A 16,920-nucleotide genomic window follows, 5' to 3' on the forward strand; every position below is an offset into this window, starting at 1 on the left:
GGAGCCCTGCAAAATAAGTTTAATCCAGTTTCCATACGACTGACCTTCAAATACTTGAGAACCGCATCCTCCTGCAGTCTTCTCTTCTTCAGATTGAATAAGCACACCCCTCACTGGGAACGGCTTCAAGATTTGTAATTTTCGTGATTACCTTCGTGTGAAGCCCTTCTAGTCTGCCGTGTCCAAGTGTGACTCCCAGAATCGAACACAACAGGCAGTTATCTTGCTCAACCTGTTTTGCCAACTCTGTTAAATAACAAGGGAAGTTAAGGGAAAATAAACATCCCACATCCGTTTAATGGAGTGGCTTAGTCTCTTAAACTTCCTGGAGAAATTAAGAGTTTTCACGAAGCTCAGGGGCACCCAGTCTGGGTCTAGTCAAGAGACAGAAACCACAACAATTATTTCAAGAGAGAAGATTTAATATAAAGAATTGTTAGCAAGGTAGTGAGTTGTTTTACTAGGTAACTGAAAGAGTAGAAAGAAATACTAAAGCCTCACCGAGTACTAAGTAGGAAGCTGCTCCTACCCTGTGTTAGCCTACCTTGTGTTAGGTACTAAGACAGGATTAAACCTGCAAGGATTTCACTAAGGGGAAATGCATGTGTGAAAGGAAACCTGGAGGGAGCTGGGAGAGCTGTAAGACTGAGATGTCTAAACTGCCTGAAGGAGAAAGGGACCATAAAATCTAAGGAAGTTTCTGCTAGGCCATAGGAGAGTTGCCAGTCACAGGAGTTGAGCCAAAGTTGCCAGTCACAGGAGTCCCAGGTGTCCCAGGAATCTGCCTCGGTGGTCTGGCATGCTCAGTCATCATCGGGAACAGGCCAGGGGAGAAATTGTTTCAGAGCAGACACAGCAATGGATGGATTTCAAAAAGCAGTAGTCGGGGCCCTTGGTTAATTAAGCTTAGGTTTGCCAGATAAAATATAGGACATCAAGTTAGATTTGAATTTCAGATAAACAATAAAATTTTAGTATGAGCATATCCCAAAATATTGCAAAGGATGTACCTACATTACAAAGTTATCTTTTGTTCACATTTAACTGGTATCCATCTTGTATTTTTTTTTAGTTTTTTTTTTTTAAGATTTTATTTATTCATTTGAGACACAGAGATACAGAGAGAGAGAGAAAGCATGACCAGGGAGAGAGGCAGAGGGAGAGGGAGAAGCAGGCTCCTCGCTGAGCCAGGAGCCTGATGTGGGGCTCGATCCCAGGACCCTAGGATCATGACCCGAGCCGACGGCAGACGCTTAAACTTCTGAGCCACCCAGGCGCCCCCATCCTGTATTTTTATTTGTGAAATCTAGCAACCCTAATTATTTTCTCTGTAGCTGAAGGTGTGTGAGGGGCATTCTCATGACTGTCACCCACTCCTAGGGCTAGGAGAAGAAAGGTAAGAGGTTGGAATTCAAACTTTAGAAGAGGGTTCTGAGAAGCTGAAATTCAGACAGCTAAGGAAAGGGTTCCCACAAGCTGGGGCTAGTGGTGGGGAGAGGATGAAGCTGGTTATACAGGTGCTGGAAAACTCTAACGTGGATTCAACTGCTACTATGGGAAGGAACTGCTGTTCAGGGATGAAGAAGCGTTGCTGGAATGAAGCTCCACAGGAGCCACAGGTAGAGAGGAAGCAAAGAGAAAACAAACAGGCAGAAGCAAGTCCCTCTCCCTCTAATTTCGCAGTCTCCCTCAGCAGCCCCTTTTGACAGAGCCTAACAGGGACCTGCTGGTAAAGCAGAAATGCAGAGCAGAATAGAAAAGACTGGGTCTGAAATTGAAAGTAAAAATTTAATAACTGGTACATAAGCAGAAGATTTCCAAAGATCACACTCAGTTCATGTAATGCTGAAAAATGACTGGCTATTGGCACCATATGATTTCAACATGACTCCAGACATGATTTTCATGGTTTGCTGGTGGTGGGGTTTAGGACACACTACCCCAAAATATGGCATCTTGGCATATTAAATATTTTAACTTGAGGGATCTTTTTTTTTTAAGATTTTTTATTTATTTGACACAGAGAGAGACAGCCAGAGAGGGAACACAGCAAGGGGAGTGGGAGAGGGAGAAGCAGGCTTCCCGTTGAGCAGGGAGCCCGATGCAGGGCCCGATCCCAGGACCCTGGGATCATGACCTGAGCCCAAGGCAGACGCTTAATGACTGAGCCACCCAGGCACCCCTAAGCTGAGGGATCTTGAGAAATAGATGTTGGAAGGACTCTCTGGCCTTCTCCCCTAAAGCCAGTCATAAGACCCTCATGTGAGAGGTGCCTGCCCCATACCCAGAGGAAAGGAGCATCCTTATCTCTAAATATGGGATAGTGGGAGGAATCTGAACAGACTTTGCTAAACATCCCCCAGTTTATTACCCTTACCTCATACTTTTTGTACCATCACATTTTTCCATGACTTTCCACTCTTCATCAAACCTTGTACAAAAATGTTAAGGTTTAACTGCTTCTTCAGGTCTTATATAGGCTCCCATGTCATGTAAAACTTATATTAAATAAATTTTTATTTATTTATTTTTTCTTATTTATTTGTCTTTTGTTACAGAGCCCCAGCAGAGAACCTAGAAGGGCAGAAGGAAAAAGAGATTTTCCTCCCCTACACTGTTTTACAGGAAGATGCTGCTCACCAACTCCCATCCACCATTTCAGGTAGATTACATTAATGGCCACCATGACTAGAGATGAGTTCACTTTCCTTTGAAATTCTCTTCTTAAAAAAACCAATGAGTTAGTATCTCCAAACCCATCATGAAGATTAGCAGAGGGATAGGAAAGAATAGATAGTCTTGTATTATGTAGAAAATAGCAATAAATCTAAAAGATTCCAGTAAACTTCATTACCCAAGGAAAACAGGTATTACTAAACTGGGGTTACCAATGGATTCTAATTCCTTAGGAAATGGAAGACATTATGGGGTATTATATAACATTAAGGAAGAGGCTATGTCATACTTATACATGCCTTATGGTGGATAAAACATTCTCCCAGACACTGTCTTGTTTTAAGCCCTGTATATGACCACACATGGTGTAGGTATTTTGATGACTGACCTCAATCTAGAATACAGTGAGTAATCTTTGAAAGTTTTTTTTTTTTTACATCTTTTTTGGGTTTTTTTATATTATTATGTTAATCACCATACATTACATCATTAGTTTTTGATGTAGTGTTCCATTATTCTTGAAAGTTTTGAGTGAAAAGGTGATATAGTCAGATCCAGGCCTTAGAAGAGAGTTTTGCCAGAGGGCAGAAGATGAGAACTTACCAGTAATTCACTGAAGAAGTGAAGGCCCTAAAGAAGCTAGTACTTTGGAGCTAACACCAATCCAAAACTAAAGCATTTTCTCCAAGACAAAAAAGAGATTTCAAAGGAGATAATATGTGTAAAATATTTAATATGTAATAGGGGACTGTATCTAACTTTCAGTTTTCTTAACCCTTTTTGGCAATTCCTGTTCCATTCACATCCATGCATTCACATGCAAATAATGCATATCAACCTTTCAAATGTGAACAGATGGAAAGAAAAATAGAGATTCAGAGCATTTTGGGTGGGATTTTTGTAATCCAAATGAATGAGAATAAACTGTAAATAGCTGGAAAAAAAGAGTTTTCTGATTGTACAATAATTGTTATTTTCACATTTCAAAAATAGGGTTTCAAGAATAGAACAATATCCTCTGCTAATTGCTTCCTATATTAGTTATCTATTATTGCACAACAGATTTCCCCAAAACTTAGTAGCTTAAAACAACAATAAACATTTATTATCTCTGGCAGTTTCTATGGGTCAGGATTTCTGGAGCAGCTTAGCTGGGTAGTTCTGGCTTGGGGTCTCTCATGAGGCTAGAGTTGATATTAGCTGAGGCTGTAGTCCTCTGAAGACTTGATGGGGCTAGAGTATCCTCTTTAAAGATGGCTCCCACATGTGACTTGGTTTGGGGGGCAGGGCTCAGGTCTTTTCCACATAAACCTCTCCCAGGGATGTACTAGTGTTCTCATGACATGGCAGCTGGCTCCTCGCATGCCTCCCACCTCCAGCAAGTGATCCAGGAGAATAAGAGCCAAGCAGAAGCAATCCTTTTTTAATAACCTAGCTTTGGTTGCAGCATAGCATCATTTCTACCACATTCTATTCATCCTAAGCAGTTCACCAAGTCCAGCCCACATTCAAAAGGAGGAATTAATTTCCACCTCTTGAAAGGAGGGGGCGTCAAAAATTTTGTGAACATGGGGCGCCTGGGTGGCTCATTTGTTAAGCATCTGCCTTCAGCTCAGGTCATGGTCCCAGGGTCCTGGGATCGAGCCCTGCATCGGGCTCCCTGCTCCGCGGGAAGCCTGCTTCTCCCTCTCCTACTCCCCCTGCTTGTGTTCCCTCTCTCGCTGTGTCTCTCTCTGTCAAAAAAGTAAATAAAATCTTAAAAAAAAATTTTTTTTGTGAACATGTTTTTAAAACACCACACTTCTTTAACTTAAAACTTAATTTGTGCTGTAAATAAAATCCCCAACTTATTGAAGAACTTCACAAAAACAAGTAATCTGTGTATGGGTATCAGGAGTTCTTTAATCAAAAACTGTTTGTCAAATTGCTTTGAGTTGCCTAAGAGTTGTGTAGTTATAGAAAAGTATAACCTTTTAACCTAAAGAGGAAAAAAAAAAAACTAAAAATCTAAACCATAGTAGTTTCATCATTTGAATTATTTTCCTTGAATTTCCATAGAAAGGACAATTTTTGAAATCCAGGCTTTAATTGTCAGAGGAAGGGAAATGCCCTCACTAGTTCCTAGGAGTATAAGCTGTGAGTGATAGAATTACAACAATTTGATACTTATTAGGAATCAGGAAGAATGTCCTTGGATAACTGAAACATCATTACACCCAAACAAGAAACATTTTTGCATTTATATCTTTGTCCATTTGGGTCACTATAACAAAAGGTCATAGGCTGGGTGCTTATAAACAACAAACATTTATTTTCACACTTCTGGAGCCTGGGAATTTGAAGATTAAGGCATTGGCACGTTCCATGACTAGTGAGAGCCTGCTTCCCAGCAGCTGTCTTTTCACTATAATCTCATAGAGTGGAAGCGATGAGGAAAGGGTGACCTCAGAGAGATCTGGGGTGTCTTTTATAAGGATGAATCCCATGCGGGTTCTGCCCTCTTGACCTAATCACCTCCCAATGGGCCCACCCCCTAATACCATCACTTTGGGTGTTAAGATTTCAGTGTATGAATCTGGAGGCGGGGGGTTGCATAAACATTCAGTCCATTGCAGTTTAGCTAAGTGGAAAACAAAAGAATCCTCAAGATGTTGAGAATGCTGTCTGGGAGAAGAATCAAAGACCAGTTATCCTAGTGACTGGTTGCTTTTCATCTTTGTCGATGTGGCAGTTAAACTTGGAATCCTGACTTCTTTTGCTCCTGCTACCGCTTTCCCTTTTGGAAGTTCTGCAACTGTACTATTAGATCTAAAATATAGGCAACGCTTTTCTTCTGCTTCTTGGCTTGTCAGAATTTCTTTGCATCTGAGCTAAAATCAGGAGTTAACTTCAGAGAGCAAAACCCAGGAAGCAAGGTGAGTATAGCTAAAAAGCAAAATAATACTTGGCCAATAGCAGCAATATTAACAAGAACCCTCTCAAACTGGTGTCACTTCCTTCCCTCTGGAGTAGAGGAGAAACATAAAATCCAGTGACTATTGCTTTCTTAAGAGAAAGGAGAGAAATTGTGTACTGAGGGTGGGGTGGGTGGGTTGGGTGGGGACAGGAATTTGGTGTCCTTGGAACCTTAAAAGGCAGAATAAAATGGATTTAGAGAGACTGAAAAGCAATGAAGATCATCCAGCATTGGCAGAAAACTGAGTGTGTCTATTTGTAAATCATGGGACTCGATGGCAAAGGGACTGATGTTTGATATAAAGGTGTAGGAGAGAGGCAAGCAATGGGAAAATCGAATACTAAGAATTTAAGAGCCTATGAACGGAGGGGATCCCAGAGGTATCCTCTCGCACTTGGCTTCCACACTTGAGTTTGTTCTAGAAGAATAAAGAGTATTGATCTAAGTGACATTAATCTTCTACCTCCACAACCCAGACTGATTTGTGACTTTACACCATCTGTTGACACTAGTGATATGATTCCCTCCTATTACTAATTAATAGCTCATGAAGAGCTCTCTATATATCAGAGACAAACAACTTCAAGAACCTATTCATAAAGTGTTGGCAGTTTCCACGATGAAGAAATTAAAGTTTCATCTTGATCTAAATCAGTGTCCTTCCACTTGTCTTCAAGCCCTCAGGGATCTGCCTTCTCACTTTCAAGAAGTTCAGTTGTCTCCTTTTTTCATCACACCCCTGCCCCTACTACCATATTTCTACTGGAAACTTCGAGAGAAAGTTTAAAGTCTGAGCCTCTAAGCAAAACTTTAAAAAATTACTTTTACCTCTGCTAATTACAGTGAATAGAGACTTTCTTTTGTTAAGTCCCTTCACACTGGAAGGGAAATTTGACAGTATTTTTAAACAGTGAAAAATCCAATGTAGTAAAAAGAGAAAATGCTAGTCAATCACTCAATAGACAAACAAACAACAAGAAATGTTAGCTTTCAGGATAACTGTTTCACAGTGTGGTGCAATAACCACAAAAATCAAGAGTCTTGCCTTATATCCCCAGATTTACTGCTGAATTATGTATGACCTTGGAAAAGTCACTTAATTTTCTGGATCTTTGTTTATCTCTCAAATGAGAAACTTGAACCAATTACTCTAAAATATGTTATAATTCTAAAATGACATGTTTATATATATCAACATGCCTCAAAAATCATTGACCATGTGATATTTGCCACTATCCTTCAGGCCCAGCAAATTATGTTCTATGCCTGGACACGACCCCTTCTAAAACCAGTGTGAAAACTGTTCCAAAAGGTATTTGAGAAATAATCAGGCAATTGAGGGGCAGCTGGATAATGGTTGGCTGTCTAACTTCTTAATATGACCACTCTCCCTCTCCTAGACTTACCACTTCTTTCCCCTTCTCCTTTCCTCCATGCCTCCCCACCCCAGATTCTTAATACCTCTCCAGGGTTTGAAGTCACAGAGAGAATCACATTTCTTCAGAGCTATTCCAAATAGTATCACCTGTGGGTTCTCTTATATTAGGTGGTGGGGGTAGCAAAATATCTTACCTTCTAAAAGTAAGGGTCGTCAGGTGGGAGAGGTAGAGATTGTTTTTGAACTTATTTAGTTAGTCCCTTTTGCTTCTCAAAATAAACATCTTTGTGATCAGTGAAAAGCTTTCCAAGATGTTCACAAGAGAAGGGGAAATTCTTGCCAAAAACTGAAGCCCAGCCAGACAAGGATACTGAAATTTTGCTGCCTGTGGAAACACGTGGCCAGGCAGGACTCTGGCATAAAAACAGGAATCTGTGTTTCAACGATGGCAGTGTTGACTTCTGGTGGTTCAGAGGCTTTGTTCAGGGGACCCAGGCACAGTGTATGGGATCTGACAACGCTGTCAACAGTTCCCATTCAGTTACAGTTCACAGCATACCCTTGTCTATTTACAGAACTTAAAACTCGGCAAACCTTGGTCCTTATGGTTGGAGGGGTAAAGAGAAACACCTCTCTCACTCTTCTCACAGTTTTAGTTCTGCTTCCAATTCTTAGCAGTTGTGAAATTCTTCAGAAGATCTAGGTCCCAGAGCCCTGTCTGCATTTTACAGTGTTGTGACCTTGGGTGAGACACTTAACCATCTCTGAGCTGCAACTTTCTCACCCATAAAATGGCTATGGTAATGCCCATTCTACTTTCCTTTAAGAATATTGTGAAAATCAAATGAAATAACACAAAAGAAAATACTTTGTACACTAAAAAGTCCTATGTAAACACAAGCTATTTTTAATTATCAGGTGTCTCCTCTTTTTCTCTGCTCTTTCCTGTACGTCATCTGTTTCAGGTGTCCTTTAAATATCTTCATGGTCTTTTCTTAGCCCCAAATTCTCAATGTGGTTAATGCTCAGCTTCTTAAATGTGGGCTGGTTACCAACCAGGAAACTGCAGCTACCCTTGCTCTGGCTAGCTCCCCATTCAGAGACCAACTACAACCTCTAGTAGTGCCTCATTCATTCCAGGAGTCATGTTTGGAGCACTTAATGACACTGTGTCCTGTGTTAGGGATACAAAACTGAATGGGCAGGTTCAGCCCTCAAGAAACAAACGATCAGATCTAAGCATCTCAGACTTGTCAAATAGGTTAAGCAGGTCTACATAAGCTGTAGCTGAATCTTCTCTCTCTGCTCCATTTGGGGCAAAAGTTGAACTCAGAAGTCCCTCAGTCCTGCTCTTCTGGAGAAAGCAGCTAACTTTAAGTCTCCTTGAAATTATTTTGCATATCCCTTTGTTGACTGGCCCTCATACTTCCATGCTTCCCTCTTTTTTATTCCTAATTCAATACGTAATTTGATGTTGAGGTTCCATCAATGCTGGATTCCATTTTAGGCAATGAGAACTGACTCCACTCGCATCCACATAGTTTAACTACCAATTCTAAGAACTTAGACCACCTGTAGCAACATGACGTACTATTGTTCCAGGAAATTCTTGTCCAGGAAGATAAACTAGTAGAGCAATAAGTAATTTCATTATTTGCATTAGGAAATTTCCAAAACCCAATTTATTTGAACAATAAATTGATCATCTGGGTAAACAACCCTCTTCTCAAAACAATAGATTAGTTACCTGGGCAAATGTTCTGTTATCAAACAACTGTTTACTTCTCAAGACTCGCTTCACGACCCTCTCATTGCTGTGTCCATCAATCTCAAACTACTATATCATAAACTTTTCCCATTTTTTTTTTAAGAGAGAGAGAGAGAGAGCACGAGCACATGGAGTTGGGGGGGGTGAGGGAGAGGGGTAGAGGAAGAGAGAGAATCCCAAGCAGGCTTCACCCCCAGCGCAGAGCCTGACATGGGGCTCGATCTCACAACTCTGAGATCATGACTGGAGCTAAAATCAAGAGTTGGACCTCAACTGACTGAGCCACCCAGATGCCCCAGCTTTTCCCAATCTTATCCTGATCTTATTTTTTTAAAGATTTTTATTTATTTATTTGACAGAGAGACACAGCAAGAGAGGGAACACAAGCAGGGGGAGTAGGAGAGGGAGAAGCAGGCCTCCCGCGGTGCAGGGAGCCCGATGTGGGGCTCGATCCCAGGACCCTGGGATCACGACCTAAGCCAAAGGCAGACACTTAACTACTGAGCCACCCAGGCGCCCCATCCTGATCCCCACTTTAAAAGACCCATACCCCAAACCCTATAAATTTCTGCCTCTGACCTCTTCTGAGATCTCCTAAGACTGTTGAAGTGGTAGTCTCCCTCTTTGCAGTAAGTTTAACAAATTTAGCCATACTTGATCAATAGATTATTCTGGTGGCTTCTTGGGGAGTTTGCTGTTGACAACTGATACACCAATGAGCAAAGCAAGAAAAACAGGTGTTGTTTTTTTTTTTTAATTTAACATCTGCCATTTCTTTAAAAAAGACCTCTATACCATCATCACGTAACAATTCAGAATTTTGTTGGAGCTCCTTGTTCTTATTATATGGTTTGGGATAGTTTTTATTTTGAATTATATATGAGATGGTAAACCATAATTGTTTTATTGCTTGGAGCTTCTGGAGGATTCCACTCAGTCCTGAGTACTTCCAAAGATCTTTCCATTACAAAGCATTCTTTTTTCTTTCTTTCTTTCTTTTTTTAAGCATTCTCTTTTCTATCCATTGTATTTCTGTTGTATGTTGGAAATTCATTAGCTAGCTCCCTTCATACTAAAGTAATTGGCTAATATTTGAGGAATTTAACTGGAAGTCTTGAGAGGGGCTATATCAGTTAGCTCACTGTTCACACTAAGCAAATGTGGCTTGTAATCTGGCTCTCCTATCCAGTTTGAAACCTGGAAGTTTATCAAAAATATCACACGTGGAAATGAGCACTTGTTTAAATTCATGAAATAGCAGTCATTTCAGAGAGAGGAGCTCTGTGAGTCAGAAGCCAATCTTACAGCTCAGTCTGAGACCTGCCGAACTTAGCCTATTCTGAGTTTATAAATGGAGAAAATTGAAACCAACATAGGGATCATAATAGTTTTCATAATCTGTGATACCATGTGTCATGATATCATGATACCATGGCTTATATATTTCTACAACTTTTTAGGCTTCAAAAGGAAATATTTAAGTTCAGTACCCATCTTTTGTTGACCTCTAAAGACTTAAAATCATTGTAACTATGCATCCCATGATAAATTGAATCTTAATTTTTTTTTCCCTTGGATACTTCTTATTTTTCCCTTGGATACCTTTTATTTTAGTTTATTTCAGAAAATCCAAAGGTTGTTACTATTCTAAATTAGAGTACTTTGCAGGCACAATTCAACATAGCCTCACTTCCTGAGCAGGTTAAGACCAAGATTTCTTGAGTACTTGTGTGCCCAGCAGAGACCAAGATGCTTTTAAATAAGTTATGTTGATTTAAACAACACCCATGTGAGGTGGGTAATAATCTCTCAATTTTAAAGCTGGTGAAGCCAAAGCTCAGAATTTAAGTAGATTATTACAGTACTTGCAAGTAAATGGTAAGTCAGGATGTACCTGATTTTAAAGCCTGATCTCATTTTTACCTTACCACAGTGTCACAGATGTTGTTCTAACCATTTTTGAGTTATCTTTATCTTTTAGTTTCATCATTGATAAGTGTTAGTGAATGATATCATTTTCAAAGAATACATAAGGGTTTTTTAAAAGCAGGTACCCAAGCTCAAAAAACACCTTAATGTACTGATATGCCTAACAAGATCCAGGATCTGACTTAAGCAAACAAATTGTTATCCTAGGGTGAAACGATGAATTAAACTCTAATTCATGAATTATGATATTTGCTAATTTGTCTTCTCTATTTGAAAACATTAGTCTCTGTTTCTGATATATACATAACTCTCTTAATGTAATTTTAAGTATTTCACCAATAGATATATTATGTGTGTTCTTTATCTTATCAAAAAGTTACTTTTCTAATCTTGAAATTATAATTTGTATCCTATTTTATTTTATAAAATAATCAAATGCCAGAACATTATTTTTTAAATCCATCTGATTTAGTTAATAGGAAACTTATAACATTTTTATTTAAAAGAAGAAACATCTTTACTATATTCAGTACATCGCCATTTTTTTTAAACTAAAGATTCAAGATACTAAAGAGATGAATTTGTGTTGGACTATTTCTCTTTTTTTTTAGAGTGTATTTATTTATTTGACAGAGAGAGAGAGCACACAAGCAGGGGGAGCGGCAGGCAGAGGGAGAAGCAGACTCCCCGCTGAGCAGGGAGCCTGACGTGAGACTCGATCCCAGGACCCTGGGATCATGACCCGAGCAGAAGGCAGATGCTTAACTGACTGAGCCAACCAGGCGCCCGGAATATTTCTTTCTTTCTTTTTTTTTTTTTTTTAAATGTTATTTAACAAGCTCTATGAGTGATCAGAAGGCATTCTCTTCTGTTGCTTATTTTCATCTTATGCTTTTTTCCTCTTGGTCTGTTTTCTATCCCATTTCATTTTTACATCTTCTTACTTTTAAGGACATTTATCACATCCTGAAAATGCTGCTTGTACATCTCTGTTCTGTTGGTAATGTCAGTGGCATTTTAATATTTCACAGCAGCAGTCATGACCAGACATTACCCTTTTTTCTTTTTTCTTTTTCTCCTGTAACTCTTCCTCCTTATTTTCTTAAGGCTGAATAATAGAGCACCTATGTGAAATCAAAAGAAAGCTGATTTTTAAAAAGCATGACCAAAGCTTTCAGGGAAAAAACAAATCAGTACTCTGCTCCAGAAGTAGTAAGCTAGCATAAAAGCTAGAATGAGAAGCCAGTGAGAAGCATGCAGATTTGTTGGAAGAGAGGAGATTCTGATGGGCGTGACTACTTGAGAGAGGTTATAGGAAGTGTGGAAAACCTAACTCTCCTTTTTTTTTTTAAAGATTTTATTTGACAGAGAGATAGTGAGAGCAGGAACACAAGCAGGGGGAGTGGGAGAGGGAGACGCAGGCCTCCTGCTGAGCAGAGAGCCCGACGCGGGGCTCGATTCCAGGACCCTGGGATCATGAACTGAGCCGAAGACAGGCGCTCAACGACTGAGCCACCCAGGCACCTCGAAAACCTAACTTTTCTTGAAATGAAGAATGCCCTCTGGGGATTCCCCACACAAAACAAATAAAGGTTCACCAATAACCTGTGTATTTCCATTCTGTATACAGAGCAAGGTAGCAATCTCTTGGTTATTCTCTTTTTTTAAGTAAACTCTACCCCCCAACGTCGGGTTCAAGCTCAGGACCCCAAGATCAAGAGTCCTATGCTCTACCGACTGAGCCAGCCAGGCACTCCTCTTGGTTATTCTTTAGTAGATTTCTTCTACTGTGGCAAAAAGCCTGAACTGATGACCTTCCAGATATGTATTTAAAATAATGTTTCTGGGGGTGCCTTGGTGTCTGAGTCGGTTAAGCAGCCAATTCTTGATTTTGGCTCAGGTCATGATCTCAGGGTCCGGAGATCCAGCCCTGCGTCAGGCTCCACACAAAGCAGGGAGTCACTTGAGGATTTCTCTCCTTCTTCTCTGCCCCCACCCCCACTCGCACCCTCTCTCTCTTAGATAAATAATCTTTAAAAAAAATAATAATAAAATGATGTTTCTGAATGGGTAAAATAACACAACTGCTGTCTTCAACTCAGGCATAGCATAAAAGCAAAGAAACAATCACTGGCTTCTTCATTTCCACACCAGCACTTCAGCCTTTCGTTAGTCTTTCACTAGTCTTCTTACCTTCTAAACTTTAAATGTCTCAGTAGTAAATGTGATAAGTGGCTTAAAGGAAAGCCAGACTTTTGATGAGAGAAATATTATGAGTTATCAAAACCCTAAATTACCCCTAATAATAGTACTTCTTCGTATTTGTGGATTTTTTTTTTCACAGTACTATCAAAATTATCCTTTCATTTGTCAACAAATATTTATTGAAAATCTACTATATCCCAGGAATTCTTGGGTGATGGGGGATACAGCAATGTACAAGATAGACAAGGCTTCTGCTACCATGTATCTCATATTCTAGAACAGTGGGTGAAGGGAAAGAGACAGACAATAAACAGGAAACAGTAAATGAACAGAATATTTTCAGATAATAAAGACAATAAAACAAAGTGACATAACAGAGAATGACTCTGGACTGTGACTCTTTCAGATTGGGTGGTCACAAGAGTCTGTATAAAAAGAAAGCTGGGCAGAATTTCTTAGACTTTGTGGAGAACTTTAAAACCTATCTATTCCATCTTACCTTCTAGATAAGGTATTCTCCTTATCTTATAGAGGAGAAAAACACAAGTTCTTTTAAAAATATTTTATTTATTTATTTGAGAGAGAGAGAGAGAATGAGCAGGGGAGCATCAGACAAAGGGAGAAGAAGCAGACTCTCTGCTGAGCAGGGAGCCGATGCGGGACTCGATCCCAGGACCCGGGGGGATCATGACCTGAGCCGAAGGCAGGTGCTTAACCAACTGAGCCACCCAGGCATCCCCTTTTTTTTTAATTTAAAGATTTATTCATTTATTTTGAGAGAGAGAGAGCAGGGGGAGGGGCTTGGGGAGAGAATCTCAAACAGATTCCCCACTGAGTGCAAAGTCCTACATGGGGCTCATCTCACGATCCTGAGATCATATCTGAGCCCAGTCGAATGGCTGAGCTACCCAGGCACCCCTGTGCTTTAATTAAAAGACAGTACTCCTTTCTCAGGGCAAAAGCCCTTTTGCAATGCACAACCTACCCAAACATACATAACATTCCTCTTCGTGAAGTTGGTATATCTGGGAACAAGAGATGATCCCCTGCAAATCTGACTGAGTAGAAGAACAAGTCATCTAGGAACAAGAGGGCTTTCTTCAGGGAGCATGCAAGTAATCGATGTTCCTTAGTTATGTAAGTTAGGATGAATAATTACCTACTTGCTGGGGGAAAGATGTGGTGAAAATTTGGGGTACCTGTCAAGGTGGGTTTTACCACCATGGCAAACAGAGCTTTACACTGAAAAGGATAAGGAAATCATCAATAGGGAATTTCTCTGGAGAAGGGACTGACCCCCCTCTTTTTTTAAAATTTTAATTCCAGTATAAGGTACTGACCTCTCTTAACTAAACTTACAAATCAGAGAAACCTATTAATATGGACCAAGGGGTCCTAACTAAGTCTCAGTGTCAGATAAAAGCAATAGTATACCTGGTATAAAATTAGCTTGAGGTAAAAAAGGTAGAACCAGAGAGTGTTGAGGTAGAAGGGAGAAAAGAAGTCAGTGGTGTGGATATATAAGGTGGCAGATCTTACATTTTATCAGTTAAGGTTGTGTTCATATACAAGTAAGAAAGACCCCCAAATAGTGGTTTAAACTAGATAGCTTATTCTCACTCATAAAAAGGAAGTCTGGAGGTAGATAGTCCATGTCAGAGCCCCAGGCAGCTTCTGTATTTTTTTCTGCCGTTTTAAATGTCTAGTCTCAAAGCAACATCATGGCTCGAGATTATATCCATATTCTAGGTAGCACTAAGGAGAAAGGAGACCAAAAAGATGTATGGCCTCCATGAGTTCCACTTGGCATTTCCGCTTACATCTCATTGGCCGAAATGCAGTTGTGTAACCTATGGGCAAGGGGGCTGGGAAATTTACTCTGTTAGCTGAGTGGCTGTGTGCTCAGCTAAAATTAGTTCTCCTTTTAAAAAAGAAGCAAAGGATGGATATTAGAAGGCAATTAGTAGTCTCTGCTATGCCAATCAGACCCAGATTTCCTGTTTCAGACCTGGAGATCGTTGGTATGAGTGTGTGAGACCTGAAAGAGCTAGTCGTAAGAGTTGTAATATTTGGGGGCTGAGACTACCACTCACTACCTATGTGGCCTTGAGCAATTGACATACCCTCTTTTAGCCTTAGCTTTTTTCCCTGTCGGGAGAAAGAAGGTAATATGTCATGTACAGGGTTTCTTGATGATTAAGAGGTATTTATAAAAATAAAGCATCTAACAGTACCTTGGCATGTGAGAGGCACTTAGTGAATATAATTTTCCTTGTTTTCATCTGTTACAGTTTCCCCAGCTCTGCCTATTACAGCTCCTTAGTTTTTATTTTTGACTGTGTGTTTTTTTAAAGTTCTTGAGATGAGTCTGTTTATCACTATCTCTCCCTGTCTCCTTCTCTACCAATCCCATATTATGTGTTTGGAGACCTGCTTATGCCTCAGAGTTCCTGCACCGGGGCAGCTGCCTGGAAGGTCATGTATGGATGATTCAGACATGGCCAAACAAAGTCCCTTTGGGGATGGGATAGCCAGAGAACTGGTAAATTGCAAGGCTGCCATGCAGTAACGTTTGAAACCTGTGATTATCCAGATTGTGTCCAGCACAGAGCATTGGCCGAGGGCTGGAGGAGGGCTGACATCTAGCCTGATACTCCCTTACATCAACTGGGAAAGGGGGCTCTTTTCTAAGGGCTCTACTCTTAAGGGGGGCAATTCATATGCCTGCAGGGGCTCTATTTTCTAAATCTCACAAAGGAATTTTCCCTTCTGGCTTTTGCCCTGCAGGTATTGTCTCCCCAACCCCCCCCCCCCCCCCCTTTATCAGAGCAGGTGTAAACTTCAGCCATGCTCCTTTCTTCAGTGCTCTGGCCACATTCCCCACTCCATATACCGTCAAGAAGCAGAGGCTTGGATCTGCTTTTACAGTGTGGACTTTTCCCTGCTCCCTCCATTACCTATGAGTCATGAGTATGCATAGTGGTCACTTGGCTCCAACTTTTTCTCTTTGAAAAAGAACAGGCACAAACTTTGTGGCTTAAAAGTAGAAGTGTCAAGATGGTGTTACAATTATAGCACCAAAGTCTGGAGAAATGCCTCAGACATGGAAAGCATTAAAATATAGAAAGCTGGTTTTCCAAAATAGTTTTATGGCACTGATTTAAATGGTTTGGATTTTTTCCCTTTTCTTTTTAGGTTTATTTTAAAGTTTATTTTACTTTTTTTCCTCTTTTGATAGTAATCAGTCATCTAAAAGATAACTAGGAGAAGCCTTTGGGAACAGTAGTTTTTAAATGATGATGAGATATCAAAGTGACTTTAAGAGGGGAAAAAAGAGGAAACTACAAGTACAATGACCCAAAAAGTAGCTACATGCATGCAAGGAGATATAAAACTCCAGAGCTTAAGTTCAAGGCCATTTCTCATTGCTTAAAGGCTTGAAAACAACGAAGAAGAAAATTCCACAACCCCAAACAACAGCAGTATAAAAAACTGTCACCCAAAGTCTTTCTTCCCAGAGGAAAAATGTCAAGGGTATTTCTAAGTTAATTGGACAAACCTTCGAAAGTGACTGTCCTTTTTAGATGTGTCCTTCCTTTTAAAGACTTTCGGGTTGACATCTCTAAATCAGTCTCTTCATGAAGGTATTTTGTCTTCAGCAAAAAAGTGTAGCAAATCATATATTGTTTCTTTTTTGTTTAAGATTTTATTCATTTATTTGACAGAGAGAGAGCGAGAGCACGCAAGAGCACAAGCAGGGGGAGGGGCAGAGGGAGAGGGAGAAACAGGTTCCCCGCTGAGCAGAGAGCCCAACTTGGGGCTCAATCCCAGGACCCTAGGATCATGCCCCAAGCCAAATGCAGACGCCCAACCAACTGAGACACCCAGGCACCCCTCATACATTGTTTCTAATTTTTAAGTTTTTAGAGCTAATTTTTTTGAGCTACCAACAATGTTGGGTCTCCTGGTCTATAGGATTGCTAATGTAAGAATCCTATAATCCTGAGC

At 40.2% G+C, this 16,920-nt stretch overlaps 2 protein-coding genes across 6 annotated transcripts in view; both read left to right on the forward strand.

Annotated features, from left to right (window-relative positions):
• The window catches only part of JADE1 (jade family PHD finger 1), a 293,290-nt gene that overhangs the window by 133,517 nt on the left and 142,853 nt on the right, over window positions 1-16,920 (forward strand). For 2 of the 5 annotated variants that reach the window (XM_064585056.1, XM_064585053.1), the window contains exon 2: window positions 2,559-2,662. The exons of the other annotated variants lie outside the window; for them this stretch is intronic. The gene's annotated coding sequence lies outside the window, so the exon portion shown is untranslated. The remainder of the gene's footprint in view (window positions 1-2,558; window positions 2,663-16,920) is intronic. 5 annotated transcript variants of the gene reach the window in all.
• LOC123847540 (FAS-associated factor 2-like) overlaps window positions 1-16,920 on the forward strand; it is a 94,314-nt gene that overhangs the window by 38,104 nt on the left and 39,290 nt on the right. The window contains exon 2 of the mRNA XM_045879390.3: window positions 2,559-2,662. The gene's annotated coding sequence lies outside the window, so the exon portion shown is untranslated. The remainder of the gene's footprint in view (window positions 1-2,558; window positions 2,663-16,920) is intronic.

This window comes from Mirounga angustirostris, unplaced genomic scaffold, assembly GCF_029215605.1.
Source record: "Mirounga angustirostris isolate CCGP_5_RB_7025 unplaced genomic scaffold, mMirAng1.0.hap1 SCAF_2, whole genome shotgun sequence".
In the NCBI taxonomy this organism is placed as follows: domain Eukaryota; kingdom Metazoa; phylum Chordata; class Mammalia; order Carnivora; family Phocidae; genus Mirounga; species Mirounga angustirostris.